This window comes from Tyto alba, unplaced genomic scaffold, assembly GCF_018691265.1.
Source record: "Tyto alba isolate M040663 unplaced genomic scaffold, T.alba_DEE_v4.0 Super-Scaffold_45, whole genome shotgun sequence".
NCBI classification, from domain to species: domain Eukaryota; kingdom Metazoa; phylum Chordata; class Aves; order Strigiformes; family Tytonidae; genus Tyto; species Tyto alba.
The window spans coordinates 17,287,008-17,299,550 of NW_024881321.1; the positions used below are offsets into that span (position 1 = coordinate 17,287,008).

Genomic DNA, 12,543 nt, shown 5'->3' on the forward strand with positions numbered 1-12,543 from the left:
AACACGAGGACACGTACCAAAGTCAGCCCTTGCCCAGAGTGCAAGGAGAGGAAGAGGCCCACGGGACACTCCTACTAGACTAAATGAAGTCATGGTCACCTCAAACCTTAGATGTCCCAGTTACAGAAGAGCAGGACATGAAAGGCACCTGACAGTCTGACCTAAATGGAAGAAACGGAGTCGATTTCCACGTGGCAACTTGTGAGGTACCACAAGTTTTCCCAAAGGTAACACATGACACCAGCACCAAGATGCCACGTGCAGCTCTAGCTGTCTACTGCACCGACCCAGTAACCAAGGGGTTACTGCTCCACCGCAGTGTTTGCAGGAACCACTGCAATAAATCTTCAGCAGAAATTCAGGGCTCCAGGGACCTATAACACGCCATGACATCTATAACATGAAAATATAAATTAAGAGATGGCTGTTTTTTACATTTAGAATTGTGTGCAATGGAAACTACTTCTGCATTTAAAAAAAACCAAACAACTTTAAAGTAAAAAAACATTTCTCTCTTGTGTGGAGAAAACAAGAGCAACATTACTGCTGAAGAAGAATAAACTATATCTAAGAATTCCACTTTAGTAAAAAATGAAATCATTATTTGACTTTGATAATGATTTTAAGCAAATGACTGCAAACATTTTAGACTCACATTTCTTCTTTGCCCTGCAAAGAGCTGTACTCAAGACAAAGTTCAAAAGCTCTGCGGAGAGCTGTTCACTCACACACCACTGCTGGACTATAACGGGCTATTTATTAATAAACTGGTAGTTCATGAAAGTAAAAATCACTCATGGAAGTAACCCCAATGGAGGAAAGCATAAGCCTACTTCAAGTGCCCCACTGGAAGCCTAAACCAAGACACTGAACTGGAGAAGAGTTTTTCAGGAGAAGGAATTGAAGCAAATGTTGTGACTGTAACAAGTGACTGGAGGTTGACTGGATTTTAGAAAGGTGATGTTTCCCCACAGACCAATTAGTTTTGCAGTAGTGGTGTATGAGATGTGTGTAAAACTAGTTTTACAATGTATTTAATTTTCATTTTTTAAAACACAGATAAGTAAACACCCATTTGGACTCCTATCAAGAGCATTAGGAGATACTACTTCGGCAGCCTCAATCGTGCCTGCATGTATTTCTAGATCTCTTTACCTGGTTCACGTCCCCCTTGGGCAGCCTAAAGCATTAATAAAACCTTTCTGCTGACCACCACTTTTCAGTTTTCTGACTTGCTGCACAGAGCTACATCGCACAATGGTCCCTGTTCCCAACCCTGATTCTTCTCACAGGATCTGCACGTGTCAACTTGCAAAAAGTGACACAGCCAACAAACTTCCTTTTCCCTCTTTGAGGAAGAGGAAGGGAATTACATTTCCAATTGTACTGCTTTTTGATAATTCTGCATGCTACATCATTTTGCCTGGCTCCATGAGAAATACAAGTAGAAATCGAGTTATCACACTGAACAGAACTATACAATGAAAAAGCTGACAAAAAAAGAAAAATCTTGCTTTGGCCTTTAGTTGCTATATCAAGAAATTAGAGGGAAAGCAGAGAAGAAAAAAAAGGAGAAAGGCCCATCTTTAGTTTGGTTTCCTTATAAAATAAGGTTACCTATGATCACAGTTTTAAAGTCAGAATATGTAGAAATCAAGCTTTATTTACATAATTATATCTCCTTGAGAAGGCTGAGGAAATAGAGCCGCATATACGTACGTATGGAAGAAAGTCTCCAAAAAGGATGAAGTAATTACAGGGAAGAGCTCCAGTTTGTTCAAGTACCAGTAGGACTTCAATGATGAGATCACTGTGAAAGTGCACAACTTCCCCACGTTGAGCAGAGCTCAGCAAAATCAGCTGGTATTCTTACTCACTCTTAAAATGGGTATGATTAATGAAGAGCAGTTATGGGGGAGAGGGGGGAAAAGAAGTACCCAAATAACAGCATTATTAAAATTGAAATGATCCTGGAAAAACACAAGAAGAAAAAAACATCAAGAGACAGAAAGGTCTGAGAAGCACAGCACAGGTCAGCACACCAAACACTGAGCCTGGGCAATTCTGCTCAGCTGGCCCATCTTGCCAATGAGCATCCTATTTTGTACCTTAGATATAATACACTGAATAGTCATGTCCAAAAAGTGACCGGAGAAATGGGGTATTGGTGTCATCAGCTGAGAATAAGTGAAATATTTGAAAAAGTTATTTTCATAGGCAGCTTAACAAAATGAGAATAGATGGCTACTCCTACCTTTTGACATCGTTTAATATCCCTAGAAGAAGCAGGCTAACCAACACTGCTGCAATACCTGTCTGGCAAAGAAATAGCTTTTTTCCTGTAACATTATTATATGATGAAAATAATGAAAAATTCTGACTCTTAAATTATTCAACAAAATTACATTTGAAATTATGAAACCAATTTACATTCCTTCTTTCAACAGGCAAGCAGTACTCATTTCTTTGAAACTTCAACAGCAAAATAACCTGATTAAAAAAAAAAAAAAAAAAAATCACAGATTAAACAAAACTGAAATGTAGTAAGCTAATCAATAAACAGGTGCAGAATAGAGTATCTTCTTTCTTACAGCTTATTCAACCGCTACAGACCAATAACTAGCTCATTCAGAAATTGAAAAATCTACCGGGAGCAAAAGAAACTAGGTAAATGTGGTTTTCTCTTCCAGTCTTTTAATATAAACAATATGCTGAAGGGTGATACCTACTAGTAGTTCCAAAACTCTCAAGGATATTTTAAACAGAAACTATGAGTTTCTCTTAATCAAGTATTATTTTTCCTTTCTTTTGTATTATAGTTTTAAACACAAATACTTTTTATATTAGGTTTTTAAAGTAACCTGAGACATTAAATCAAAATATTAATAATTTCAATGTTTTCCACAGTTTATGAGTTCCAATTTCTAAGTATAGCTGACAAAGTAAATAGTAAAATTGAACCATTTAGTAAATAAGAACACATCATCAGTCATATTGTAATATTAAACATGCAAAAATTAAAACTCAGTAAATGAACATCAACTCCACAAACTTTTAAAATATACAGGTATGCGTACAAAGCTTTCTCTCAGCTAAAAATCTGAGTATGCTCTGCATGAAGACTATTATGCCTGCTGTGTATCAGCACACTAAATGTCACTTACCCAATGGATGTCACCAGGAGCAGAAAATCAGTAAGAACTGCAGAAACCAAATAAGATTTAAACTGATAGTTTAAATCAAGTTTTCCTGCCCACTACTTTAAAGTCCAAGTGATTTAAATCATTTCACCCTCTTCAACAACCGCAAATTAAAGCTGTTCAATTATGCAAACTCTGAAAATAAGACGGAGAAGGAATTGACAGGAGACTAGTTGACCACTCATTTAAGAGACAGAGACATAACGAGGTTAAGTGGCTGGAAGCCAAATTATATGGATAAATTCAGGGTACAAATAACACATAGAGATTAGAGCAATTATAACCACCGGAATACCAAAGACGACAGCAGATTCCCCACTGCATGAAGTTTTTTACGTTAAAACAATGTATTCACAAAATGTTCCAGCTCCAAGAGACCACATGTACTTCATGCAGGCCAAGGTGATACTCTACTGATGGCATTATTTAAATTGAATTAGATGATCATAATGGCCTTCCCTGATCTTCAAATCAATGAATCTACAATTTGATCCCACGCTGAGATCTTGTGTATCTTCTCACTTCACTGAGTCCTGCCCCCAGTGAGTATAACTTCATTTGACTTCACAGTACGTTCCTTCTGCCATCTGCTTAAATGCCAACATGTCCACCACCAACTAAAGACTTTGAACAGAACCATCCTTTGGGATGGCACTGAACTCAAAATGCAGCTCCAACCTTCAATTAAGACCTCAAACACATACTTTTCAAAGCCTTTTCACTAAGTCATTGTAGACTTAAACTGTATTTTACATGCTGCTCTATGGGGGGGTACCTAACATTCTTTAGCCTACGACACAGGGAATTAAATCCCCCTCTCAACAAGGGACTTCAAGTTTAAGCAGAAGATGCTGTACAGATTGCTAGGAAAGCCTGCATCAGGCACCATATGCAAGGATGATAGTTTGAAAGAAAAACAGCCTAGAAGTACTCCTAAACGACTGAACTAAGAGCTCAGTTTCAAGCTGGAAGCCTCCTACTAGACATACATCAGTAGACGGGTCTCCAAAAACAGGGTTCATATTACAAACTGGGAGAACAAATTGAATTCGGCATCTGTGGCTAAATTCAAACTTGTTCATCCAGGCAGAAATCCTTAAAAGTCTTTGCAACTTATTGGTTAAATGTGGCTTCGCTTCTATGGCACTCGCAGGCCTGTCAAGATGCTTTTAGGACACAATTCCCATACTTGACATGATTGCCAATCCTCAAGCTTCATAAAAGCTGCAGTCTAGTCGTTCAACTTTTAAACTGAAAACACTATAAAGTCTGACGAACGCTGACTGGAATTACTGTTTTAGATCATATCAAATGATTGCTGTAGCATGTGTCTCATTTCTGCTCCATCCTATAAAAATTACTTTTATAGATTCTTTGATGTAGATAAAAATTTTCAGGTTTTCTGAATTAGTTTTAACATTGTATAAGACAAGGAGAATATTTCCACTGACTGTTTTTACATTTCTAATATTTAACCAATATGAAAATAAGACTTCTTGTGCTGCTCCTCACGTTTCTACTTATGATACCACAATCATATCCAAGGAGCCAGCCTGGATGCAGGACTGACCCTGGCTCACTCTGGGTCTGCTGACAGATACTCCAACACCCGTGGCCAAACGCAGGGGAGCACCCTCACCCCACGAGCCCCACTCTCTGGTCAGGCAGGAGCCACCACGGACAGCCATGCTCTCAGGAAGGCAGCCCTGCTGAGAGGGTTTGCCAGTTGGGCACTGAACAACAGAAAATATCCCTTATGCAGAGCAAGTTGCAATTTTAAGCATATATATATGTATATGCTATAAATAGCATTAAGGGCCACTGGCTTCTTCAGTCTGATGAGTTGAAAGCACAACAGTACAAGTAGAAACATTTTTAAGAAAAAGCAGGGTCAGGGGGCAGGAAGAGTAGTTAAAGTTGCTACACTTTTCATAAAATGAAGGCAGCTTAAAAATAATCCAGGATCCAAAAAAATGTGGCTGGTAATAACAATTAAAGAAGCTTTTTAATGACAAGATGCCATTCCATTCAGGTCACCAGCAGAATGGTTACAGCAAGAGGAAGAGAATGCCAGAGGACAGCACTCCTCACCCAAAGACGGGCAGCGCAACAGCCAAACACAGGGATGAGAACTGATGGATGGGAACTTGCAATGTTGACTGCAGTCAGAAATCATCACAAGAATTAACCTTCTCCTTTTTCTTTAATTTCTTTTTTCTACGACTTTCTACGTTTCTCTACGACTAAACTCCCAGTGCTATCCCTACTGTAGAAAACCACAGCCTGGCTAGAGGTGCCTGATCTCACAACACATGGGGTAAATTAAACACCAAATAATGAAAGCCAAGAGAAGAGTCCACGGAAACTGCCATTCCTTCCTCACCACCACCAAATCCTGCAGGGCGAGGAATGCCTCCACCAGAATTTCAGCAGAACAGGTCTCCTCTCACCTATCTTTAAACAAGAATAGTGCACACATTTATGTGCAAGCTAAACATCTGAGACGTCCTCTACTGTTCAGCCAATGGAGAGGTTTTCCGATGGTCTTTTGACCATGAGAATAATTCTGGTGTCATGATTTTAGTACATACCTCTGAGGCGAAAACAAGCTAGGCTCCTCTTTTTGGAAAAGGAATGTATTTTATTCAAGGTATCTGCCAGGACTGGCTTAGTCAAGTGTCTGTGATTGCTATGCATAGACTCAAGCCTCCCATTCCTGCCTAGCCCACATACTTCTTTAGCATCTCAATGAAAAAGAAATATTGTCTTCCTAAATCCAGCAACACATGTTCTCCTTTAGGTCTCACATCTCTGGCAAGCACAAAATAAATCCATCTTGGATACTTGCTGGGATGTAAAGAAGAAAAAGTGTACAAAATCTCATTATATTTTTCAGTTTGTGCCATGTTTATATTTGATTGTTCAATAGGATGACTGTAAACTTTATCCCAATAGAGCCACAACCAAAAATTACAACTCTATCAGCTTCTCAAAATAGAAGGTCCATAATTATTGATATACACACTTTAGACAAATGTCAAAGACATTTTAGCAAAATGTTGATTTAGCTGAATATAGATCTGGAAAGTAAAAGTGAAAATGGCAATGCTTTCCGAAATAGCAGCCTCCAAATCTGCCTGCTAACTAGACTGAGTTTCCATGCTCTCCCTTTCAAAAGGGGGAAAAATAACCCACTTTGCTCATTTTTTTTCCTCTCAAAATTCTGTAGGGCACTGTCTATACAAAAGATTTCCTTATTTACATGGAATCAGTGAAAAATTAAGTTGCCTTGTAACTCTTACTGATTTATAGAAACTGTAAATGAATGGTTTTCCCCACCTTTGTTTTTTTTAAGAGAAGTCTTTTCATTTCCCACTTAACCCAAATTTTCTTGCAACTGAAAGATTCTCTGAGAAAGGAACTGGAAGAGCTCCAACTACTGTCCAACACTTAAAAAGATTTTAAAGTGTCATCAATCACAGCTCTTTACATGCTCTTCTAGAGCACTGCCAAGCCATACTTAAAGACTAACTCAAACTTGTTTTATGCCAGCACTGCACACTCAAAATAAAGACAGATACAAAAAAAATATTTCTATATTAGTTTGATTTTAAGTCAAGCCCTGCTCAGATTCATGTCAGATGTTGCTACATAATTCTCACAGCCATTATCTTTCTTTTTTGCATAGGAAGGACTGGCAACTGATACCATTAACCCTAAATATCTCAGTGGCTACCTCGGATGATGATGTGTCATCACATCTGCTATAAAAGGTGTCCTCAGATTTTATCAGATCATTTGAAAACACTAGTCGCATGGAAAAAAAAATGGGAAATGACAAAAGTCACAGAGTTATTCTTTGAAATTTGTGTTACAGATTTCTAATATCGCATTACTCCAATTCACAAACTTCAGTCATTTCAGCTGAGATTCTCAGTGACTCCTTTTGCAAAGTTTGATTTGAAAATTTTTAAGAGTACAGCAGTCACTTCTGACAATTTTGCTAGTGGAAAAAAAAAAGCTAAAAATAATTCAGAATATTTTCTTTGGAAAGATTCTCCCTCAAGGATCCACAAAAAATGGAAAAACAACAAAAAAGTGCTGGGGTTGGATAGTTGCCTTTACCCATGTCAATGCCGGTCTGTCAAGACTTGAATAAAGTATCTGAGAACTAGAGCTCACCCACGCTCAGGAAGGCTTCCAGAGCTCACTGGTAGCATCTCCGACTCTGATAACAGACCTGAATTTCTTTCCAGCCAGCCTGAGCTCTCTGCACATCACCCGCAGCGACCCGGCCAGCCAGCACCACCGTGCTTCCCGCACAACCGCCAGGCTCCAGAGAAGAGATGCAACACCACCACTGGCAAAGCCCTTCTTAGCCAATGCAGAGAAAAACAAACTATTTAGGTAGTCAGCAGGAGGATCAGCATTAGCATGCATAACCTTGTGGTCTCTGTAGTTCTGACCACTGGACAACACCCCACACTAATTAGGAATTAGGGTCAGTGCTTGCCACCTTACAGTGCAGGTGATGAAGGGGCTGTCCTAGGCGACATCTGACAAAACCGAGACCCGAACTCAGGTCTCCCAACACAATACATCATCTGATTAATTATCCCCTCTGCAGCACTGATGTCCAAGGTCATGCATTTGATTGTTCTACGTTTAAACGACGAGAACACGCTCGCCCCACAGCCAAGAACAAAGCTTGGGATTTTTGAGTCCCATCATTACGCTGCTACGTAGCAAACACCATGCCAGCCATTAGCAAAGAGCGTGCTTCATCGCCGTCCTGGAGGCTGGTTCACTGAGAGGACAAAAGCTTGCTACTGCTAACCAGACATTCCTTAAGTGGTGCTGGTCTGCGCTGCAACTCCGAAGCCTGCCAACACCAGCACCACCGGCGACCCACAAAAGGATAAACACCATTGCACGAGGGCATTTGTTTCAAGAAAGAAAATAAATAAATCTATGAACAAATAAACAAACCCGAAGATTTAAAAAAAAAAAAAAAAAACAAAAAACAAAAAACAAACACACACAAAAACAAACCAAACAAACAAAACAAAAACAGGCACTGCTAGGATTGCAGTCAGAGGGTAAGAAATGCCAGTGTGCAACAGTCTTGGTAAAATTTATTCAGTATCACTGAGCATGTATTTTCAATAGTCCTTAATTATGGGATCCCCCTTGACCCTAGCACACAATTTTACTTCTGATCTACCTTAGCTTTTGCATCCTTGTGATTATACTGAACATTAAAAAAATTAAAAGAAAAACAAAAAAATCAGCAAGCCACCACCTAAACAAGCCCTACCCTTGTACCTGCAACTGAATGGGCTCCTCTGACACCGGAGCTGATGTGCACAGATGTGGAGTGCATGAAAAAACAGTCAGTATGAAGCATCCAGTCCCTAAATATATTTCACATGACTTCATATATTCACTCCCAAGTTTTACCATATATTTCAGTTGAGAAATACTGAGATGGCTCATGTCACCATCCCTTCCCAAAAATGCAGGAAATTACAGAAATACTTATAGGACCAAGGCACACCATAATTTAAAGTTGTCTTCTCCCAACAAAACACATCATTTTGCAGTAGACATAAATGCAAAAAATATTTCTATATTATAATTTGATTTTGGTTTAGACAAAAGTCTAGATCATGCATTCTGATTAATACCACGAGATTTTACACTATCCTCAAGAAAGTCTACACAAGCTCAGTGTTACATAGAGTGTAGATATACTGACTTTTTGGCAAAGTCATGCTCATTTTTCCTCTTCCCTGTCTCAGCACTATTTTAAGAATTCTCTGCCACCAAAAGGTAAATAAAACTTCTTTAGAATACTCTACCATTTTTGTATTATAGTTATTGCTCAGGAACAAACACAAGAGCACAGACTCCAAATAAACTTCAAACCTACCAGTCACACCAAACTTTGCATAAGTATGAGAAAGTTCACAGATTTTAGGGCACGAAGTCTAAGCAGACCTTCTGCACAGAAAAAACCTTCCAAATGTAAATACAGCACCGGGGGGCGGGGGGGAAGGGGTGCATATATATATATATATATATATATATATAAACACTGAGAGACTACACAACTGCCTTCACATTGGTCCCATTTTACCCACTTTTGCAACAGTGACACATAGATAATATCAGGTCTAGTCAACACTACAGTCAAGTTTGTCAACATAGCTCTATGCCTAGCTGTAAACTGAAAACAATCATTTTAACACTGTATCCTCAAATATAACTCTTGTTGCTCTTTTTTTTTTTTTTTTTCATTTAGTACCAACTTAAAAATCATTCAGTTGAAGGAAGAGTTCTGTCTAAAGTTCAGCTGTTGAACAGAGGGTACTGTTACAGGTATCTTTTTCCATCAACGCACAATTTTGAAAGTGTCCTTAGTACTACAGTGCAAACACACTTCTCTTTTCTAGTGTAAGCATGTGTTTAATTAAAAAAAAAAAAAAAATCATTTCTTTTTCACTGCATAGGAAGTGTAGTCATTTCATGCTTTCAGATTTGTACTTCCAAGATTCAAAATTTGTCTTACAGACACAGCACAGTACACATTGCACAGAAGGAAAGGAAAAGCCACAACCTGACTGCTCAATACTTTTCTTTACATCTCATTTTGAAACAGCATGCTCATTATATGTTTCCCTCCTAGCTGGGGAAAGTGAGCATGCTTGTGTTCGCAGCTCCTCCTCTTTCAGAGACGCACAGCTGCAGCTGTAGTAAACAACCACTAGTCAGGAGCTGAGAAGGTCAAAGTCTCAGTCCTGCATCCATTTCAGTTTTTCTAAAAATTAAATTTCCATTTCGAGAAATTAATTTCTTGTTTTGTTTTGCAGTCATGTCAAGGAAAGGCAAACCACAATCATCCTCCAACAAAATAAATCAAGATACAATACTTCAAAAGCCACAAGCAAAACACTTCAGTAAAAATAAGTATTTCCCCAGCTTTATTAATATGCAAACACCTCATTCAGAGGCTCATATTTTACTCGATTCGAGCAAAGGCTTGGTCAAAACCCCACCTTGTACGGACAAGACCTGTCACACCATGCCAATGACAGTTACTGAAGGAACACACAAGGAGGTTGGCCAACCCGGGCAGCGGCACTGGCGGCCGCGCAGGGCTCGCAGAGGTGATCCAGCAGCCTGAAGCACTGAGGCTACAGCACTACAACTTCAGGAAGGCATCACCCACCCAGCGATGAGAAAAGGCACACGCTTTTCCTTTAGTTTATAAAAAATACCCCAAATCTAAACAGCAGGACACCCTTCTAGCACTGAAACCTGCACCAAATTACGGAGACCACCTGCAACCCCCGACCACCCAAGGAGAAGCGTCGCCCATTTTCCTCAAAAACACGGTCAGTATTTCCATTTGATTATGGTGGGTGAAGAGGAAGACGGTCACTACCACGGGGCTCTGCAGCCCAAGCCCTTCGCTGACCCCATTCGACCATCTCTTGGGGGAAGAAGAGCTGGTTCAGCCCCACCACATTTCAGCCTCCTCTCGTCCAAAGTAAAACTCTGCTCGTGCACATTCAGGTCTGGCTTATCCCAACAGAAACAGCTGGCAGAGGACTCTGTGATTAGCCTGTGCTGGAATCTTAAAGTTTATTTTTAAAAGTTGTTCCACACAGTCTTTTTGGGCTCTCGGGGGCCTTTCCAGCAAAGGCTTTTCTACAAGAGAACGCAGGAAGGCCTGAAAATATTAACACGAAGTATTGCTGGGGGGGAAAAAAAAAAAAAACAAACCAAAACAAAAAACTCCTCATTTCCCATCCCCCCTTCTTTACACGTCTGATATTGCCTCACTATCAGAAACAGAGAGCAAACAGTATCTTGCACATCCTAAACTCCTTCCCAGCCTCTCCAGCACACATGCAATCACTCTTCAAATGCCCCACGGCATATCTCCCCCTCAAAAAAAACCCTTTTTCCCCCACAGTTGGGGGATAAAAGAGAAAGTATGATTTTTCTCAGCCTTCTTTAAATGCTACTGACTACTCAGGAGGGAAAAAAAAAAGAAAAAAAAAAAAAAGGGGGGGTGGGGTACAGGGGAGAAGCCCAAGCCACCTTGTAAAGCTGCCAGTATCCTAATGAAAACATTTGCCTAAAGAAAGGTGCTCCCCATGCTGCCCCCCGCCCCCCTTCCCACTTCCAGGTACCAGACACAGGTAAAGAAAGAGGTGGAAAAAAAAAAAAAAATAATAAAAGGGAAGGGAAAAGAAAAAAAAAAAAAAAAAAAAAAGGAAGGGAAATAGCACCACTGTCGCTCTGGATGCGGTGGGGGAAGGGGGTGGGGGTGCGGGCCCGGGGAGGGGTGCGCATGGGTGCTGGTCCCCGGCGCCGAGCGGGTGATGTCATCCCACCAGGCTCCAGCCCGGGCACCTGCCGGCAGCTCGGCGGGCCGCAGCTCCGACCGGCTGCCAAAGCCTCGGGCAGCACGGGGAGGGGGAAAAAAAAAAAAAATGAATAAAATAAAATTTAAAAAAAATTAAAAAGTGGGAAAAAAAAAAAAAAATCCGCATGCAACGTTTCCTTTGCTATGCGTGGCCGGTTTGTGATGATAGGTGACATGCTAGCTTGCAGACAGCGGTTTCAAGTTGATTACGTCCCATTAGAAAGATATCCCAGCCCCCCCAAGCACGAATAATTATTTAAAAAAAAAAAAAAAATAAGCAGACTCAGTTTATGCAGCCTTACGTCATTAATAAAACGCTCCTATCGCCCCATCTGTGACCTATTCAGCACAGTTACTAATCCCATGCTAAAACCACTTTGCTGTTCCTGTACATTTCAGAGTTATAGACCAACCAGAAAGCAGAAAATGGAGCCCATATGCCAGCGTATAAAGCAGCCCTGCAAAGTTGCTGCCGATATCTACCTGCTGTGGCGAGCCAGAAAGGGAAAAGCAAAAAAAAAAAAAAAAAAAAAACAAAAACCAACCAAACCACATGAGGAGAAGAATACCATTTATTTTATGATGGATAAATAAAAAAATAAACTGGTTTACTTACTTATTCAGGGGGAGGGGGAGTGCCAAAAGCTAGCAGGATTTTACAAGCTCAATATAAACCCCGATGCAAGTGAACTTCTCTTCCGTACCTCCTATCAAACTGCCTGTACCTGCTCCCTAAAGCACGTAAAATGTCTGATATTCCACGCAGGAGCAAATGCCATGCCAAGATCCGAAAAAAAAAAAAACGCTATCTGGAGCAGAGCATCACACCCCTGCAAGCCACAGAGGGAGGGAGAAATATAGGAAATATAAAATAACCCATCTGGTTGCTCCTATCCACCCCCCAAA

General features: G+C 40.2%; 1 protein-coding gene across 7 annotated transcripts in view; it reads right to left on the minus strand.

The window, feature by feature from the left end:
- Positions 1-12,543, minus strand: part of KLF12 (Kruppel like factor 12) — a 247,158-nt gene that overhangs the window by 233,184 nt on the left and 1,431 nt on the right. The window contains exon 1 of one of the 7 annotated variants that reach the window (XM_032987614.2): positions 12,254-12,372. The exons of the other annotated variants lie outside the window; for them this stretch is intronic. The gene's annotated coding sequence lies outside the window, so the exon portion shown is untranslated. Of the gene's footprint in view, positions 1-12,253; positions 12,373-12,543 lie in introns of those variants that run through there. 7 annotated transcript variants of the gene reach the window in all.